This window comes from Nannobrachium achirus (genome assembly GCF_963921795.1).
Source record: "Nannobrachium achirus genome assembly, chromosome: 3".
In the NCBI taxonomy this organism is placed as follows: domain Eukaryota; kingdom Metazoa; phylum Chordata; class Actinopteri; order Myctophiformes; family Myctophidae; genus Nannobrachium; species Nannobrachium achirus.
Genome location: NC_137812.1, coordinates 7,373,247 through 7,394,718, shown reverse-complemented (window position 1 = coordinate 7,394,718; position 21,472 = coordinate 7,373,247).

Here is a 21,472-nt window from a genome sequence, read left to right as displayed (position 1 = left end):
TTCATCTAACCGACAAAAATCCTTGTCACACTCTTTACAGTGAAAGGGTTTTTCTCCAGTGTGGATATGCAGGTGTCTCTTCAGGGGACTTAACAGACTGAAACTCTTGTCACACTCTTTACAGTGAAAAGGTTTTTCTCCGGTGTGGATACGCTGGTGTGCCTTCAGATTTCCTAACACACTAAAGTTCTTGCCACACTGCTTACAGTGGAAAGGTTTTTCTCCTGTGTGGATACGCTGGTGAATCTTCAGTTCATTTAAGCGAAAAAAAGCTTTGTCACACTGTTTACAATAGAAAGGTTTTTCTCCGGCGTGTATACGCTGGTGACTCTCCAGGTGACCCAACTGACTGAAACTCTTGTCACACTCTTTACAGTGAAAAGGTTTTTCTCCAGTGTGGATACGCTGGTGACTCTTCAGGTGACCCAACTGACTGAAACTCGTGTCACACTCTTTACAGTGAAAAGGTTTTTCTCCAGTGTGTATAGGCTGGTGACTCTTCAGGTGACCCAACTGACTGAAACTCTTGCCACACTCTTTACAGTGAAAAGGTTTTTCTCCAGTGTGTATAGGCTGGTGACTCTTCAGGTGACCCAACTGACTGAAACTCTTGCCACACTCTTTACAGTGAAAAGGTTTTTCTCCAGTGTGGATACGCAGGTGTCTCTTCAGGGGACCTAACAGACTGAAACTCTTGTCACACTCTTTACAGTGAAAAGGTTTTTCTCCAGTGTGTACATGCTGGTGACTCTTCAGGTGACCCAACTTACTGAAGCTCTTGTCACACTGTTTACAGATGTGAGTTTTCTTCCCTGTACAAGTCAGCTGATGTGTCTTCACTTCTCCTGGTTGAGTTAAAGTCTTGGTAAACTTTTGATGACTGGAAGATTTTGGTTCATCTGTGTCTCCTTGTTCCTGGCTGGTTACAATTCTGGTGATTTGCTGGCACGATTCCGAGGGGATCTGTCCATTTATGGGCATTTGGGAATAGAGGTTGCCATGGCTCGACTTAGATCTGGAATATGTACAATCAGAACTTAGTCTGGGAGGACTGTGACCACACTCCTTCCTGAAGTGGCGGTTCATCATCAAATCTGAATCTATACATAGACTGTTATAGGAACAGAGTTATAGGTTCTGTTGGGTAATGGACAAATTATGTAGCCTCTTTCTGACTCCCTAAGTTATCTATCTCCTTTTCTCACGACACTGAGAAAGATAACTGAATGCTCCGCCTCTGTGTAATGAAGTGTAATTCAATAGTGTTTTCAAGTCTTATACATGCTGAGCAGAGCTCTGGTCTGACCTCAGTCACAACACAACCGGTTGCCGTGTATGCCTGACAACACCGATGTGCGCAGGCTGCCGCCCCTCCGTATTTGGGCAAGAGTGATGTCATGAATTTGACCACACTACCATGATGGAAGAGATCCAGGTAGATGCCACGCCTTTATTAGACCCAGTTTATTTATTTTTTTAATTCAGTAATTAGTGTGGTTGCTATATAGGTAGGGGTGAAAGTGGGCCGGAACGGATCGGAACGAGGAGGAGAAGGCAGCTGTCAAAATCCGATGAGTCGCATCAATGTCCACAGGCTTAAATGAAGTGGGGATCATTTCACTTTGCGGGTTGGAGATCCGGTATAGAGCGGATACCGATATGGCATTTGTCCATGCCTGTGTGTGTGTGTGTGTGTGTGTGTGTGTGCGTGCACAAATGTACAGATAGAGTAGGCAGGCTCTACGACAAAATGCATTTCACCAACGTTCAAAACATGTTTCTGGTTGGCTGACAGACAGACAGACACGTTATAAGCATCGTTAGTTCTGATTTCTGGTTCAAATCAAACCATTTAAAGCTCCCAGCAGCCATCTTGGGTGCCATCTTGAAAATGTGGTAATAATATTTTCCTGGATTTTGGGGATGTTCCCAAGCATGCCTAAAGGTACCAGAATCGATTGAAAACCCTTTTGTATCAATGTTTAGGGAGGTTTTAGTGGTATTTCATAAAGGCCTATTGACCTGTCTATTTCTCCTAAAACGTGCTTGTTTAAGATGAGGCTGAAGATTACCACCTCAGAATGAACTACGGGTAAATTATACATTTCTTGAACCCATTCCTTAGGGTCATGTCAGTATTCCAGTTGTTGTTTTTTGTGTCTCTGATGTTTCTTGATGCCACAGAACAGAAGAAAATATATGGTTTAGACGGAAATTGTGGGAGAATTTTTTTTTTTATTAAAGGTTTGAAGAGCTCCAGTGACCACTGTACATACATTCACAAAAGGGCCGGCTTGAATGAAAGCTCAAAGTATCCCCTTAAAAATGATAACAAACATAATATAAAACTTTGCAATAGGCCTATGTCCTGAACGTGAGTCATTGAGTCAATACCAAGGTACATAGCCGCGGGAACTAATTTACAGTAGGAGGGGCTGTCACACGCTCCTCATGCACGCACACGCGTGCACGTGTTGCGCGCACACAGCGCGTGCCGAAAAAAAAAGCATAAAATTATTTATGCGGTTTTGACCGTGTTTTATTCGGGTTTCCGCAGTCTATTTTTTAGCTAAATGTAACACAATCGGGAACGGCTTTCCCTTTGCCTCTCCACATGCCCCAGCCAGCAAGATATAGTCTATATTAGATGGATTTCTTGGGACCAACAGACAGACAACATGTGCCAGTTTCATATAATCATTCAGTTCCCAGAGCTTTTCAGTTAATCTACTTAGTTACTTTACACCACTGTCTACAACAGCAAGCATGATGGTTCCCAAACTTTTTAGCCCGTGAACCAAGAGAAATTAAACGTTAGGGTACCCAAACAGGTAGTAGAGAAAATAGCAGATCTACAAGCTCACAACGAGTCACTTCGCACTGCGTTGTGAACTTCTAGATTGGCTATTTTAAAGACCCATACAATGTGTCCGCTACACGACCCACGCAACGGTCCCGACCCCAGTGTTAGGAAACAGCTGGTTCTGGTTCACCATAGCCATTAGCCACTAGCCCAAACAGTGTTAGCCAGCACCTGGGGGAGAGGGTGCGCCCCCAGCACCCCTACTTCCCTCGGGAATGCCAAGGTATGCACCCGTGTCTAAAATGTGACGGTAACTATAGCAGCTGATAACAACAATTTAGTTACCAGTCAGCAAGGTCTATCATATCAAAACATAATCTAGGGATGTATTGGAATAAAAAAAATCACAACTAGAATTTGCCATCCCAGGTGGTACCCATTATGAGAAATTTTGGCTCTTGGCCCAAGGACTATTAGTTACATTGCACCATTTCAACTCAGGTCCGTTTTACTAAGTATGGGTTTAAGTGGTTAAGTAATAAATACTGTGTATTTCCACCATTAGAATGCATTGCAGACACATGCGGCAGTATTTCGAAACAATGCAGCACTGGAAAGTTTTTGTTTGTCTGTTGTTGTTGTTTTTCTCACTTTGTGAGTGTTGCTCTTTGCTCTTGGCTGCTGTTTTTTACTGTGATGAATTTCAATGGAAAGTCAAAACTCCACAGAAGCCAAGACCAAACTGTACAGCAGACACTGTCTGTCTGTCTGGTGGGGAAAGTCAGCTGAAAATGCTGTGCACAGTGATTTTGCACAAATAAACACAATGCATAGAGTAAATAAACCACAGACAGACAGAGAATCGTTAGATACTGCATAGCTATGGGTGGCCAAAGCCAGAGCCGTCATTTCATAAAAATAAAAATCTCACCAGTGCGAAGTGAGCGGTGCAAACATATTTAGGGAGTATGACAAACTAAACTTGCCACAAAAAGTTCGGAAATCTAACTTTGGTCGATTATATCTCCCCTTTAATAAACCCAAATGGTATTGTGTTTTATATTATTTTTATCGTTGATTTGTCACCTTTACAACTAAGGACAGCTTGTAAGCATCGGGCATTCGAGGCATGAGCTACACAGCCAAACGTGTGGGTAGCGCCGACCAGAATTTTGCCAAAATGGCTTGCAATATACTGTTCTGCTGGCATTTACTCTCGTTATGGGCTTTCCTGACACTGAGCTTAACATTAATAAAGTGTAAAAATTGCCAATATGTGTTCTTTTTTCTTTTCCTTATTACTGTGAGAGAGTGCAATCATTCAATGCCCCAAGTATCAAAGGTGAAGACCAAAAGAACAGTATTGCAGGCCTGCCAGGCCATTTTGACAATTTTTGGAGGAGCGCTACCCACACGTTTGGCTGTGTTTCTCATGCCACGAATGCCAGATCCTTACAAACTGTACCTGATTGTAAAGGTGACAAATCAACGATAACAATGATATCAAACACAATACCATTTGGCACAATTAAAGGAGGGATATAATGGACCGAATGTTGGCAAATTTTTGGTCAGCGCAACCCACACGTTTGGCTGTGTAGCTCATGCCTCGAATGCCCGATGCTTACAAGCTGTTTCTCGTTGTAAAGGTGACAAATCAGCAATGAAAATGATATAAAACACAATACCATTTGGGTTTATTAACTCCCCTACTGCTTTGGACGTTCCTGTTCACCCCAATTCTCAAGAGACCTCCGCGCCAATACGGCGCTCGTTCGCGTTCGTTCGTTCGTTCGTTTACCTTGTTGAAGCTGATGAGGGGTCGCGCCGCCGTGTACTGTAAACACATTTTCCGCGGTGATGGTGTAAAAAATACATTATGCGTTAACATCAACGGAGACCAATTCACTTCCTTGTTGATTTCTCTGGCTGTGAGGCTCTGTGGCCAGTGACTGGTCTGAATGCACGGCAACACATAACAGGCAAATTCACATTCATTCTCGCATGACGCCGCCCTCTGCTGCCTGGCAGACCAAAGTGCACTATTGCACAATCAAAAAAAATAAAAAATAAAATAAATAAATAAATGTCTATCTATCTACTATAACGTCGCAAAGGTAAGCCGCTTTTTGATGGCACCAGACCCAATAAATAAATAAATAATCTGGCAGTAGGAGAGTTAAAGGGGAGATATAATTGACCAATGTTAGATTTCCGAACTTTTTGTGGCGAGTGTATGAATAGGCTGGACTTAGGTGTTGGATTCTATTGGGCTCTGGTGGGTTGCATTGGGCTCTGGTGGGCTGTGCTGTGCTGTGCTCTGTTGGGATATACGAGGCAATACTGTACTAAAGCTTCCAAGTGTAACAGTGTACAGGTAACAACTTGACTCTTTTACAATTAACTGAATGTTTTACCCCAGAAATGTATCATAGGGATATGATATCTTGTGGAGAACGGTAAAAAAAAAAAGATTGAAGAAATATATACATAGAATATATATATATATATATATACATATACATATACATATATATATATATATATATATATATATATATATATATTACATTTAATTATTTTCTTCTATAGGCGAATTTGCATGCATATCATGGTATTGGCTCATGTTCAGGACATATTGCAAAGTTGATATTATATGTTTATATGTTTGTAATTATTTTTAAGGGGACACTTTGAGCTTTAATTCAAACCCTTTTGTGAATATGAATGATAAGTAAAAAACTTTAATAACCCAATTTTGTCCACAATTTCCTCCTAAACCATATATTTTCTTTTAGTTCTGTGGAATGAAGAAACGTCAGAGACACAAAACACAACAACTATCATCAATCATATTAGCTAACCGGATAGCTGGATTTACTTCTTTTATTTTTGGGGAGGGGGGTGACATAATGGTCCTTAATGAAATTAACTCATAAAAATCACCGCTCACTTCCCAATGGGCTGCACTGGCTGAACAAAACAGGTGGCCGTGCACAACCTGCATTTATCAGTCTACAGACATATTTCGGTGAGACCACATTATCTTTCTCCCTCCATCGTGCAGATGGTGGTTTTCACTGTTTACAGTGAATAGGTTTTTCTCCAGTGTGGATACGCTGGTGTCTCTTCAGGTTACCTAACTGACTGAAACTCTTGTCACACTCTTTACAGTGAAAAGGTTTTTCTCCAGTGTGGATACGCTGGTGTGTCTTCAGATTCGCTAACACACTAAAGTTCTTGCCACACTGCTTACAGTGGAAAGGTTTTTCTCCGGTGTGGATACGCTGGTGGATCTTCAGTTGTCCTAACTCACTGAAACTCTTGTCACACTCTTTACAGTGAAAAGGTTTTTCTCCTGTGTGGATACGTTGGTGATTCTTAAGTTCATCTAACCGACAAAAATCCTTGTCACACTCTTTACAGTGAAAGGGTTTTTCTCCAGTGTGGATATGCAGGTGTCTCTTCAGGGGACTTAACAGACTGAAACTCTTGTCACACTCTTTACAGTGAAAAGGTTTTTCTCCTGTGTGGATACGTTGGTGCTTCTTAAGTTCATCTAACCGACAAAAATCCTTGTCACACTCTTTACAGTGAAAGGGTTTTTCTCCAGTGTGGATATGCAGGTGTCTCTTCAGGTGACCTAACTCACTGAAACTCTTGTCACACTCTTTACAGTGAAACGGTTTTTCTCCAGTGTGGATACGCTGGTGTGCCTTCAGATTGCATAACAAACTAAAGTTCTTGCCACACTGCTTACAGTGGAAAGGTTTTTCTCCTGTGTGGATACGCTGGTGACTCTCCAGGTGACCCAACTGACTGAAACTCTTGCCACACTCTTTACAGTGAAAAGGTTTTTCTCCAGTGTGGATACGCTGGTGAATCTTGAGTTCATCTGACCGACAAAAAGCCTTGTCACACTCTTTGCAGTGAAATGGGTTTCCTCCAGTGTGGATATGCTGATGACTCTTCAGGTGACCCAACTTACTGAAACTCAGTAAGATGTGAGTTTTCTTCCCTGTACAAGTCAGCTGATGTGTCTTCACTTCTCCTGGTTGAGTTAAAGTCTTGGTAAACCTTTGATGACTGAAAGATTTTGGTTCATCTATGTCTCCTTGTTCCTGGCTGGTTACAATTCTGGTGATTTGCTGGCACGATTCTGAGGGGATCTGTCCATTTATGGGCATTTGGGAATAGAGGTTGCCATGGCTCGACTTAGATCTGGAGTAGGTAAAATCAGAACTTAGTCTGGGAGGACTGTGACCACACTCCTTCCTGAAGTGGCGGTTCATCATCAAATCTGAATCTATACATAGACTGTTATAGGAACAGAGTTTTAGGTTCTGTTGGGTAATGGACAATTTATTTATCCTCTTTCTGACTCCCTAAGTTATCTATCTCCTTCTCTCACGACACTGAGCTAGATAACTGAATGCTCTGGGCTCTGTGGAATGAAGTGGAATTCAAAAGTATTTTCAAATCTTATACATGCTGAGCAGAGCTCTGGTCTGACCTCAGTCACAACACATCCGGTTGCCGTGCATGCCTGATAACACCGATGTGCGCAGGCTGCCGCCCCTCCATATTTGGGCAAGAGTGATGTCATGAATTTGACATCACTACCATGATGGAAGAGATCCAGGTTAGACCCAGTTTATTTATTTTTTTAATTCAGTAATTAGTGTGTTTGCTATATAGGTAGGGGTGAAAGTGGGCAGGAACGGACCGGAACGAGGAGGAGAAGGCAGCTGTCAAAATCTGATGAGTCGCATCAATGTCCACATGCTTAAATGAAGTGGGGACAGTGTTGGGTATTGTTACATTTTGAAGTAACTCGTTATGTTACTTTAGTTACTGACTTGAAAAACTAATCCGTTAAGTTACTCCGCTACCCACCAGCGTGGAAGTTTGGTAAACATAAAAAGACAAGAGTGCACTCAGTGCAGCCTCCTTTTAGCTCATGCGTCCTCTTCAAAAGACCAACGCTCCTCAGCATTAAACTGTACAGTACCTCGGTGCCGTGGCGTTGTTATGGAGGCTCTATACCAACAGGAGTTAAATGGCCGGGTCCGAATCCACCGTTGTCCGCCGTCCAGATACGATCCGATGATGTACAGTAAATCCATTTTAATACCCTACCGACGCGGACTTTTACACACGGTCAACTAAAGGCACGGACGCTACTAATATCTCCCCGTTGTGAGGAACGATCAACACGTAGGCTATATTACAGACGGACGCAGCAGCTTCTGTCGTTGTTTTGTGGGACATGGATGGAGAGCACCAAGTCAACAGTCAACAACAGTGAGTGAGTTGATTTCCTGGTTTCAACATGACGCGCGTTGCAGAGCTGGAGAGATGAAAGGAATGTGATTGGCTGACATACGAGGGAGGCAGACAGGCAGACAGACAGGCAGACAGACAGGCAGCTACACACGTGTATTTGTTGACAGAATAAGACAGGAGGAGGAAATGTGACTCGGGGCTTCTTTTTTAATCGGTGGCAACAAAATGAACAGTGAAAATGGGACACTTTTTAAAAAAAATAACGAGATTACTTTTTCGAAAATATAACTAAGTAACTAACCGTTATATTGTAAAATGTAACTCGTTAAGTTCCTCCGCTACCGCCAAACTAACGTCGTTACGTAACGTCGTTAGTTATAACGACGTTACACCCAACACTGAGTGGGGATCATTTCACTTTGCAGGTTGGAGATCCGGTATAGAGCGGATACGGATATGGCATTTGTCCATGCCTGTGTGTGTGTGTGTGTGTGTGTGTGTGTGTGTGTGTGTGTGTGTGTGTGTGTGTGTGTGTGTGTGTGTGTGTGTGTGTGTGTGTGTGTGTGTGTGTGTGCGTGCGTGCACAAATGTACAGATAGAGTAGGCAGGCTCTACGACAAAATGCATTTCACCAACGTTCAAAACATGTTTCTGGTTGGCTGACAGACAGACACGTTATCAGCATCGTTAGTTCTGATTTCTGGTTCAAATCAAACCATTTAAAGCTCCCAGCAGCCATCTTGGGTGCTATCTTGAAAATGTGGTAAGTATATTTTCCTGGATTTTGGGGATGTTCCCAAGCATGCCTAAAGGTACCAGAATCGATGGAAAACCCTTTTGTATCAATGTTTAGGGAGGTTTTAGTGGTATTTCATAAAGGCCTATTGACCTGTCTATTTATCCTAAAACGTGCTTGTTTAAGATGTGGCTGAAGATTACCACCTCAGAATGAACTGCGGGTAAATTATACATTTATTGAATCCATTCCTTAGGGTCATGTCAGTATCCAGTTGTTGTGTTTTGTGTCTCTGATATTTCTTGATGCCACAGAACAGAAGAAAATATATGGTTTAGACGGAAATTGTGGGAGATTTCTTTTTTATTAAAGGTTTGAAGAGTTCCAGTGACCACTGTACATATACTCTAAAAACTGCTGGGTCAAAAACAACTCAACTTGGGTTATTTTTGATCCAACTCATGGGTCAAATAGGGACCAATGCCCAGTTTGGTTATTTTTTTTGCAGAAATTTGGTTATGAATGTTGACCCATAATTTGGGTCAAATAAATAACCAAATTATTTGCTTAAAATGACCCAAGATTGTAGTCAATATAACCCAAGTTTTGGGTTGAGTGGGCTAAATGAATACAACCTACATATGCATGGTCTGGAGTACGACAATGCCAATATTATCTGACATTAACATATAATCAGAAATGTTTCAGGGTTTCTTCTCAGATGATTTGTTCAAAGTTTAGTAATATCAACATAAAAGTGCATAATTAATACGCAACAATGTTGATAATACTATAATCAGAATGGTTTAGAGAAGATAAACAAAATAATCTCAATCTCATTACCATGAGTTCTTCTCTTTCAGACCAGCTGGGGGAGGGAGCTCAACCCTAAGCTAGCAGCCAAGCACTTACGGTTAGGGTTTAGGCTCAAATACTGACAAATCAAATTCAGACATATGACAGTCAGCTTGCCGAGACAGACACATGGATATGACATATTTAGCATTTTTAGCTCCCAACAGCTTAGAAAATGTCTCTGGAAACCTAGACAAATGCTTTTCCCAGCATGCTTTGCAAACAGGTTTATGGTGCCTGTCCCCTGATTGGCCCAAAGCTAGACCACTGACCCAAGTATATGGGTTACCAACTTACCACTAACCCCAAAAACGGGCCACCCCCAGATAAATATTACCTAACTCGAACAACCCTGGAATTGGGTCAAAATAATATCCCAATAACTCAAGGAAGGGTTGTGGCTCTGAGAAATGACCCCGAAATTTGACCTAACACAAATGACCCATGATTTGGGTCAGGAAATGACCCATGAGTTTTTAGTGTACATATTCACAAAAGGGCCGGCTTTAATGAAAGCTCAAAGTATCCCCTTAAAAATGATAACAAACACATAATATAAAACTTTGCAATAGGCCTATGTTCTGAACATGAGTCAATACCAAGGTACATAGCCGCGGGAACTAATTTACAGTAGGAGGGGCTGTCACGCGCTCCTCATGCACGCACGCACGTGTTGCGCGCACACAGCGCGCGCCGAAAATTATCGTTTTATGCGGTTTTGATCGTGTTTTATTCGGATTTCCGCAGTCTATTTTTTAGCTAAATGTAACACAATCGGGAACGGCTTTCCCTTTGCCTCTCCACATGCACCAGCCAGCAAGATATAGTCTATATTAGATGGATTTCTTGGTACCAACAGACAGACAACATGTGCCAGTTTCATATAATCATTCAGTTCCCAGAGCTTTTCAGTTAATCTACTTAGTTACTTTACACCACTGTCTACAACGGCAAGCATGATGGTTCCCAAACTTTTTAGCCCGTGAACCAAGAGAAATTAAACGTTAGGGTACCCAAACAAGTAGTAGTGAAAATAGCAGATCTACAAGCTCACAACGAGTCACTTCGCACTGCGTTGTGAACTTCTAGATTGGCTATTTTAAAGACTCATACAATGTGTCCGCTACACAACCCACGCATCGGTCCCGACCCCAGTGTTAGGAAACAGCTGGTTCTGGTTCACCATAGCCATTAGCCACTAGCCCAAACAGTGTTAGCCAGCACTGCAGCATAGCATAGCATTCATCATTACTCTAAGTCTATATAGCCACGACTCACCAGTGAGGACGAGAGGAGCTGAGGGTGATGTTTAATGCCTTTATAGCCTAGGTTGTGTTGTCTTGGTGTTCTGTTTATATTCCTTTATGCCCGTGTTGTTATATTTCACCGAGTCCAAGACGTACCGTACGCACGGGGAGATAGACGCACAGACAAGTTAAAAGGGGCGTCCTTTGAAAGCCATTTCCTCTCTAAACGGTGCCCAGAAGCACAGGTGGGACCTGGGGGAGAGGGTGCGGCCGCCATGGTTGTGGTTGTGTATTTCCACCATTAGAATGCATTGCAGACACAGGCGGCAGTATTTCGAAACAATGCAGCACTGGAAAGTTTTTTTTTGTCTGTTGTTTTTCTCACTTTGTGAGTGTTGCTCTTTGCTCTTGGCTGCTGGTTTTTACTGTGATGAATTTCAATGGAAAGTCAAAACTCCACAGAAGCCAAGACCAAACTGTACAGCAGACACTCTCTGTCTGTCTGGTGGGGAAAGTCAGTTGAAAATGCTGTGCACAGTGATTTTGCACAAATTTACACAATGCATAGAGTAAATAAACCACAGACAGACAGACAGACAGACAGACAGACAGACAGACAATCTTTAGATACTGCATAGCTATGGGTGGCGAAAGCCAGAGCCGCCATCCCCCGAACTGCACTTTGAGAACCAGTGATCTATATGTGATGTACGCACTCACATTCTGGGTGCAGATAAGATAAGGTTGTAGCATAAACTCAGGACATTGCATTGCTTTCATGCTTTTCTTCATTTATTTTTCAGAGAACTGGCACAATATGTTTTTTTTTATTAAAGACATTCTATACAATTGACTACATCATCTTTTTTGTATTAAGTGTAAGAGTTGGTATTTTCTACCAGGCACATCCTGTTGATGTGACTCTGGCACGCAAAAGAATACTAGTATATGCCGCCTTGTGTCTGTGAATACACTGAGTTGACACAGGGGCTCAGAGGGTGCTAAGGGTAATGCATATTCATGAGAAAAACTATTTTACTGTTAAAACTTTGAAGTGCGGGAGAGGGGAGCATTCAATCACAGTGATTTACATTCAGGGGCTGTATTATAGAATCGAGACCGGACCTACCGGTATGTTCCCCAGGTTCTATGTTCCCCAGGTTTTATGTTCCCCAGGTTCTATGTTCAACACTTTCTTACCACCTAACCTACCCCTAATCCTAACCCTAATCCTAACCCTAACCTCACTAAAAACTAATGCTGTGAGGTGGGGAACATAGCGAGGGGAACATAGAACCTGGGGAACATAGAATCCTGAGTGTTTTTTGGTACTTCTCTGCTGTTAATAAAGATGAGCTAACATGCAGAAGTTACTCTCGTCTGACGAGACTTCAGAATCCTATTCCTATTGGTCTCAGTAGGTCTCAGAAGTCTCACGAGACGAGATTTAGATCCTGACTGAATCGTTTTACGGCACAATGACTAAAAATAGTGGATCTACATGACTCACAACTATTGAGGTAAAATTACTGGAAAGGTTGGAAAACGAAAATATTAGACTAGAGCAGTGGTTCTCAACCTATGGGTCGGGACCCCCAGGGGGGTCCCCGGATTATTTTGGGGGGTCCCCAGATGATTAACTCAATGTGCAACACTGTTTTCTCACACAACAGTAAACAAACCGGGTACCTACACATTTCTAAAGTTACAATTTATGGACTTTTTAATACCTCTAAAATTACAAATTAAACATTGGCCAAATTGTCAAATAAACAAACAAAGAAATTGTGAAAATAGCCAATCTACATGCTCACTGCGAGGCGTTGGGAGCAAGTAGATCTGCTATTTTCACACTAGAACCATGTTATACAAACTCTTAGTATTCGTCAGTTCAAATATTATTTTTGGAGTTCGTGGCCTGAAAAGGTTGAGAACCAGAGGTTCAAGTTGCCTCCAGAACTAAGATGTCTGCAGTAAAACAAAACAGCCACATACTTAAAATGTGATTGACACTACGAAGTAAGAACAAAAGCTAGTTTTGCAGGAGAACCTAAATCCTTGTCAGACGTGATATCAGTTTAACTGACCTTGTTATGAGAAATGCATTCCAAAAAGAGCTGTGCACCATTTGAAAAAGACACACGCATGCACGCACGCCCGTGTCACACACACACACACACACACACACACACACACACACACACACACACACACACACACATACACTAGCGTTGAAGCAGTTTGAAAGGAAAACAGTAACACTACAGCTGACCCGAGGTCAGCTCCTTTGGTGTCTGCTGGTTGCAGAATGGTTTCGGGGCCAAGATGTGTTTCTGATCTTTCGGCTACGTAATGAACCTAGCAGAGCTCTGCAGGTCATCTGGGACAGCTCTGCTTTCTGTCCCTAGAATCACAATTAAAACGTGGAGGAGCAATACATTCCATCTGAATGCATCACATCATCTGGAACAAAGAGCTGCAGGTCTGCTACAGCCAGGGGTGTCACACCAAATCCTGGGCCCTGGGTACAAGGACTCACTGCGGGCCCCCCGTGAATGTTCTTCATAGGGGGAGGGGGTTCAACCCATTTAGACTGGGAACGCAATATTATATTACGCATTATTTTGTGCTTTAACTATTGAAAAATAGCAGATATACGAGCTTGTAGATCTGCTATTTTTGAAAAAATCTTGCAAATATGTGCAAGTCTTTCAATATTTAAAGGTTTTCTTTCTTTTTTTATATATAATTTTTGTCCCACGATTTTCTAACCAATTTTTTTCACCCAGTGCCAATTGCCTAACCTGTAATCCTGGTTTCTGCTCGCCCTCTGCCACGCCTGGCTGGCCAGGGGGAGGCTGTATAGAAACCAGGATTACTGCATGTTTTTGTGAGGGTACCTACCCTAGGAGACACGGAGAGAACATGCAAACTCCACACAGAAAGGCCCTTTCCCCAACCCCACATAGAGTGTGGGCGCTGATGACGCAGAGGAGGAAACGCCCCCAGCACCCACAGCGTCCCCCGGCAGGAATCGAACCCAGGACCTTCTAGCTGTGAGGCAACAGTGCTAACAACTCTGTGGCCCCCTAAAAAATATATAAATATATGTTTCTATGTCAGTGGTGCTCAACATTTTTCATGTCAAGGACCCCCAAAATGATATGTATTTGGCCACGGACCGCCATCTCAAAACATTTAGTTCCAGGGACCACCCAGAAGCAAAATTTGAGTTACAAATGTTCGCTTAAGAAATGCATCTTTTCAAAGATTTGCGCACATTTTCACGGCTTTTGAAAAATAGCAGATCTACAAGTGTGAGCTTGTATATCTGCTATTTTTCAATAGTTAAAGCATAAAATAATTAAGGCCCACTTTTCCCCCCATTGTGACGCCCCTGTCTGAATGCGTCACATATCTGGAACAAAGAGCTGCAGGTCTGCTGCTACAGCTCTCTGTTCTTTTATGTCAAAGCTGAAGATGTTTCTGAAGTGCCGTCGTCTTTTACTGAGGTTTCTGATCCATTACTTATACGCTGCACTGAAACTTTATTCTCATATTTTAATCTGTCTTATTAAAGTTTATTCTCATTTTCTATTCTCTTAACGCTCTAATAACTATTCATTTTATACACGTGTCCTTATATAATGTGTTTCTTTAAGCAGCAATCCAGGACCTTTATTAGTGAATTGAATGTAATTGTTATTCAATTTGAATGGCAGAGTAATGCAAAACAACTAGTACATCTGCGATGTCATGATCTGTGCCACACAGTGGCACTTCCAGTTCCAGGGCCTCACCCCGGCATTTTCCCCACTTCACCTTTTCGTGCTCGCCCCCTCCCCTCCTGGAGATTGACAATCTGAGCTCCTCCCGGCTTCACAGCTGTGAGCTGTTGGCCTTAAGAGTGCCTAGCTGGTCAGAGACTATTTAATCCTGCCTGTATCTGCTCTCTGTGCTGGTTCATTGTTTGCTGTCCGTTCCTAAGTTTTCCTGTATGTTTGATTCTGTTATGTTTGATACATGTTTGCTTGTGTTAACAGTATATTTTAAGTTCAGTAAAGTCTTGTAATCTGTCCTCCGTGGTTTCCTGGCTTTTTGAGTTGAGTTCTGCATTTGGGTCCTCACCACCACAACACTGAACCGTGACATGCGATGGTTGTATTTGGTCCAGGGACGTGCAGAGAACGTTAGAGAGGCAGGGGCTGAAATTTCTAAAAGGGCACTTTTGGTGAAAATATAGAAAATAGCAGACCTCCAAGCTCACAACAGGCAGGCGGCAGAGCATGGCTCTTCTGGCCCCATTACTTAGGGCAGGGGTCGGCAACCCAAAATGTTGAAAGAGCCATATTGGACCAATATGTTTTTTTTTTTTGGGGGGGGGGATGACATAATGGTCCTTAAAGAGGTGGTGCCATAGTTTTGTACTTTTTCTGTTTTTCATGTGTCTAGGAGGTTGAAAGTACTTCATTAGACCCCCTGATGTGTTTTTTTTTGAGAAATGATTTATTCTCTTAGTATTTGTTTGTTTCCTCTTGGAGGCTGCCCCTTGTGGTCAAAAGTGTCAGTTAAAAAACACAGATACTACGTGTGTCACAGTATCAACTCCTCCCCAATTGCCATTCACCCAACACTGTGGGGTGTGGCTATATCAGCTGGGTCACCACCCACCATGCCATCCATGCATACTTAATGAACTGGGGGTGTGGCCACATAAAAACCCAATTTTAACTCTTTTTGTATACTTTCTTTGGAAAAAAGTATAATCAGAATACCTGATAATCATGTTTTAGAGGGGGGGGGGGGGGGGGGGAAATCATGGCACCACCTCTTTAATGAAATTAACTCATAATAAGCACCGCTCACTTCACACTGGGTAGTACTGGCTGCACAAAACAGGTGGCCTTGCACAACCTGCATTTATCATATTTCGTTGTGACCACATTATTTATTTCCCTCCATCTTGCAGATGGTGGTTTTCACTGTTTACAGTGAAAAGGTTTTTCTCCAGTGTGTATACGCTGGTGTCTCTTCAGGTTACCTAACTGACTGAAACCCTTGTCACACTCTTTACAGTGAAAAGGTTTTTCTCCAGTGTGGATACGCTGGTGTGCCTTCAGATTACCTAACACACTAAAGTTCTTGCCACACTGCTTACAGTGGAAAGGTTTTTCTCCTGTGTGGATACGCTGGTGTATCTTCAGTTCATTTAACCGATAAAAAGCTTTGTCACACTGTTTACAATAGAAAGGTTTTTCTCCTGTGTGGATACGCTGGTGAATCTTCAGTTGTTCTAACACACTGAAACTCTTATCACACTCTTTACAGTGGAAAGGTTTTTCTCCTGTGTGGATACGCTGGTGAATCTTCAGTTGTCCTAACAGACTGAAACTCTTGTCACACTCTTTACAGTGGAAAGGTTTTTCTCCAGTGTGGATACGCTGGTGAATCTTCAGGGTACCTAACACACTGAAACTCTTGTCACACTCTTTACAGTGAAAAGGTTTTTCTCCTGTGTGGATACGCTGGTGAATCTTCAGTTGTCCTAACTCACTGAAACTCTTGTCACACTCTTTACAGTGGAAAGGTTTTTCTCCAGTGTGGATATGCAGGTGTCTCTTCAGGGTACCTAACTCACTGAAACTCTTATCACACTCTTTACAGTGAAAAGGTTTTTCTCCAGTGTGGATACGCTGGTGTGCCTTCAGATTACATAACACACTAAAGTTCTTGCCACACTGCTTACAGTGGAAAGGTGTTTCTCCAGTGTGGATACGCTGGTGAATATTGAGTTCATCTGACCGACAAAAAGCCTTGTAACACTTGTTGCAGTGAAAAGGTCTTTCTCCAGTGTGGATACACTGATGACTCTTCAGGTGAACCAACTTACTGAAACTCTTGTCACAGTGTTTACAGATGTGAGTTTTCTTCCCTGTACAAGTCAGCTGATGTGTCTTCACTTCTCCTGGTTGAGTTAAAGTCTTGGTAAACCTTTGATGACTGGAAGATTTTGGTTCGTCTGTGTCTCCTTGTTCCTGGCTGGTTACAATTCTGGTGATTTGCTGGCACGATTCTGAGGGGATCTGTCCATTTATGGGCATTTGGGAATAGAGGTTGCCATGGCTCGACTTAGATCTGGAGTAGGTACAATCAGAACTTAGTCTGGGAGGACTGTGACCACACTCCTTCCTGAAGTGGCGGTTCATCATCAAATCTGAATCTATACATAGACTGTTACAGGAACAGAGTTATAGGTTCTGTTGGGTAATGGACAATTTATTTATCCCCTTTCTGATAGATAACTTAATCTATCTCCTACTCTCACGACACTGAGCAAGATAACTGAATGCTCTGGGCTCTGTGGAATGAAGTGGAATTCAAAAGTACTTTCAAATCTTATACATGCTGAGCAGAGCTCTGGTCTGACCTCTGTCACAACACAACCGGTTGCCGTGCATGCCTGACAACACCAATGTGCGCAGGCTGCTGCCCCTCCATATTTGGGCAAGAGTGATGTCATGAATTTGACATCACTACCATGATGGACGAGATCCAGGTAGATGCCACGCCTTTATTAGACCCAGTTTATTAATTGTTTTAATTCAGTAATTAGTGTGGTTGGTATATAGGTAGGGGTGAAAGTGGGCCGGAACGGACCGGAACGGAGGAGAAGGCAGCTGTCAAAATCCGATGAGTCGCATCAATGTCCACATGCTTAAATGAAGTGGGGATCATTTCACTTTGCAGGTTGGAGATCCGGTATAGAGCGGATACGGATATGGCATTTGTCCATGCCTGTGTGTGTGTGTGTGTGTGTGTGTGTGTGTGTGTGTGTGTGTGTGTGTGTGTGTGCGTGTGCGTGCACAAATGTACAGATAGAGTAGGCAGGCTCTACGACAAAATACATTTCACCAACGTTCAAAACATGTTTCTGGTTGGTTGGCTGACAGACAGACAGACAGACACGTTATCAGCATTGTTAGTTTTGATTTTTAGTTCAAATCAAGCCATTTTAAAGCTCCCAGCCATCTTGGGTGCCATCTTGAAAATGTGGTAAGTATATTTTCCTGGATTTTGGGGATGTCCCCAAGCATGCCTAAAGGTACCAGAATCGATTGAAAACCCTTTTGTATCAATGTTTAGGGAGGTTTTAGTGGTATTTCATATAGGCCTATTGACCTGTCTATTTCTCCTAAAACGTGCTTGTTTAACTCTTATACTGCTTTGAACGTTCCTGTTCGCCCCAATCCTCCAGAGACCTCTGCGCCAATACGGCCGTTCGTTCGTTTGATGTTTTTTATGGATTATGATAAAAGCGGTCCTTGCGCAACTTGTGAATCTATAATTGGTCGTCGGGGTCTTTTGAGGACAGCCGGAAACCGTTCATAAAAAAAAAAGTAAACAGACTGTCCTGGCTCCGCCTGCCCAGAGCGACTCTGCGCCTGCCTAGCCTTGAGGGACTATATTGTTTCATGCATCGGGCTGTTAGTAGAGAAAGAGAGGGAGAAACGTTGGTAAAAGCGATCATTTTGTCGGAAATCAGTTGTTTTATAGTATTAGTAGTATAGTAATTGTAGTAGGTAGTAGTATTTAGCAGTAGACCTACTAGAATATTGAGATGTATTAGGCCAAGTACTAGGCCCTGCTCAGTATCAATCCGCCGAAGCAAAGCGACCATCCCCCACCACCCCACGGCCGAGGTCCACGGAAGGAAAGTTTCGACAACAAACTTTGTTAGAATTAGGATTACAAACCTACCCGCGTTGGTGACCCAGGACCAGGCAGCGCCCACCACGAATGGTGGTGGTGGTCGTGATGATGATGATGATGATGATGAAGAAGAAGAGAAAAAGATTCCTGTAGTGTAGCCGTTGGCTTTGAAGAGAAACATTCCATTTCTTGGTGCCGTTGGTCGCGAAGAACCGGGTCAAAAAGTGCATCAAGAGCCTCCTGATATCCCGATATGGACTCGGAGAGCCCCGCCATACCTGACACCCCCGCCGTTCGTTCCTGAGAGTGAGACCCCCGCGCTGGATGGATCGGCACGGCACAGTGGATACACATCTCGGGCGCAGTAGAGACCGCCGCCACCCATTCAACAGCCAGACGTACAGAGGCAGAGACTCGCCGTTCGTTCCTGAGAGTGAGACCCCCGCGCTGGATGGATCGGCACGGCACAGTGGATACACATCTCGGGCGCAGTAGAGACCGCCGCCACCCATTCAACAGCCAGACGTACAGAGGCAGAGACTCACTGGACGATGGCCATGATTCTACTGTCCAGAGTGGTAAGACTTAGACTTAAATCCAGTGCATCTGCATGTATGTATAGTATACTCTATGTGAATCGCTTCAGGCTTTCCACTGCATCCGTGAGGAAGCTTGGTTTGATTGACAAGCCTAAAGTCTGGTCTGGTCAGACGTGATCTCTATTGCGAATACACCAGTGGGATCCGGTCTAGAGCCCGCCTACTGCATCCGGTTATTTACACGCACACATAGACTACATGCAAGAAACGTTTCCGTATCCGGACCGGATCAGCAACTTGATCCAAGCATAGAGTTAGGATCCAAGTGCATATGCGTTTGTTTTTGCTACACAGGACACACGTGGATTTCCTATTACGCGCGTGCACGTACCGCATGTAGTGTACGGTGCACGGCACAGGTTAGCATTTAGCCAGCTACTATGATTATTTGATGGGATTTTAGGATTTAGTGGCTTAGTTTGTGTGTGCGTGCGTACGATGCGTGAGAGAGAGAGAGAGAGAGAGGTTTCTTTTTACGTGTGGTGCACGTGCGGTGCACGCGTGTGCACGTACGGTGTGCGTTGCACGCGCGTGATCGTACTGTGCACACCCGCACACCCGTAGCCTTTCAATTCAATTCAATTCAAAGGAGCTTTATTGGCATGAGAAAATATAGTTTACATTGCCAAAGCAAGTGTTATAAATAAAAACAGTTGAAAATGGGGAAGATAGCCTATATACAGTTGGAGGAAGTACAGCTTTGTGTAAACAGAGCTATGTTGCATTGTGACATTTTATATATACATACAGGATATAAAGGGCATTTCACTGTGACAGTAAATGCATGGTAACTATTTACTATATCTGCATTTTATGTATTACATTATGAACTTATTGTAAGTCACTCATATTTGCTAATGTCAAAATTGTAAATTGATTTGTTTACATATAAACTATTTGATATTTTCCTGGCTATGATTTTAGATGATGAGTCGGATGGACTGGAGAGGTGCCGGGGACTCCTTGTGTTCTTAGGTCTATACCGTTTGGAGGTAATAGAGGTAAGGAGAAAACAAAAACTGATGCATTTTGTATAATTCTATAGCATTTTAGAGTAGATACAGCTATCTGTTTGTTCAATGCTTTTATCATTTACATCATAATGTCATGGACCTGTCTGAGACATGCTGGGTGTGTAAATAATTGATTTCATTTTGTGCACATCATGTTTACTAGTTTATATTTTACTACTGTGATTTCAGAAGAGTCAAGTGCGGCACAGCCTACTTCTTCATTGCCACATCGTGGTCGTCCAAGGACAAGGATAGGTAAAGAACAAAAACCTTTTTTCTGTAAATCAGACTTAGACATCAAAGGGGGCTTGAGCCCATGCCCTTTATCCATCTGTAAAAAGTGCCCTCTCCAGACCATGAATTCTGTTTTTACATAATTACTAGTATATACTGTATAGAATGTTAGAGAGGCAGGGGCTGAAATGTCTAAAACAGCCTTTTGATGAAAATAGTAGGCCCCCAACATCCACGCATTCTGCTGTGACGCGTTGTGAGCTTGGAGGTGTACTATTTTTCATGTATTTTATTGCGACCGCTAGGTTTCAGTCGTTTCAGTCGTAGTCTTTTATTCAAAAGACTACGACTGAAACAAAATCAAAATTTGCTGTCAAAAACAACACTGCTTACTCGTAGTAATTATGTATTTGTATAATTTACAGATCGACCATGGGCTCGTGTAGGGGTAGGGGTGCAGAGTTCAGCAGACCCGGGGGAGCCCTTCCGGAGGAGCCTGGCTGGAGTGAAACAGAATGGAGCCCCACTGCAGTCCCTGGACCTGCTGCACTTTGTAGGCGCCCTTTGAATAAAAGTGTGTTATCTAACAGTTCCAGGTAGTCCACTGGATCTTGGGACTTGAGAGCACCAGCATGATAGCATTAGAAGCGGGTGTGAAATATGGGATAAAATCTTATATTCTCTGTGATTCAGGTACAGGTTACTGTTTCAATATGAAACCCTACTGTGGAGAATCTGTTTCCCTGCTTGAGACGGTTGAATTCCTCCTTGATGGGCTAGCAGGTTATGGATATCGATTATTTATGGATAATTGTATCACACACACACACACACACACACACACACACACACACACACACACACACACACATGCACACACACCCACGCACGCACGCACACACACACACACCCGCACGCACGCACGCACACATATACACTCTGTAGACATGTAGTGGTTGAGGCCTGTGTAAGTGCAGGTAGGCCACAAC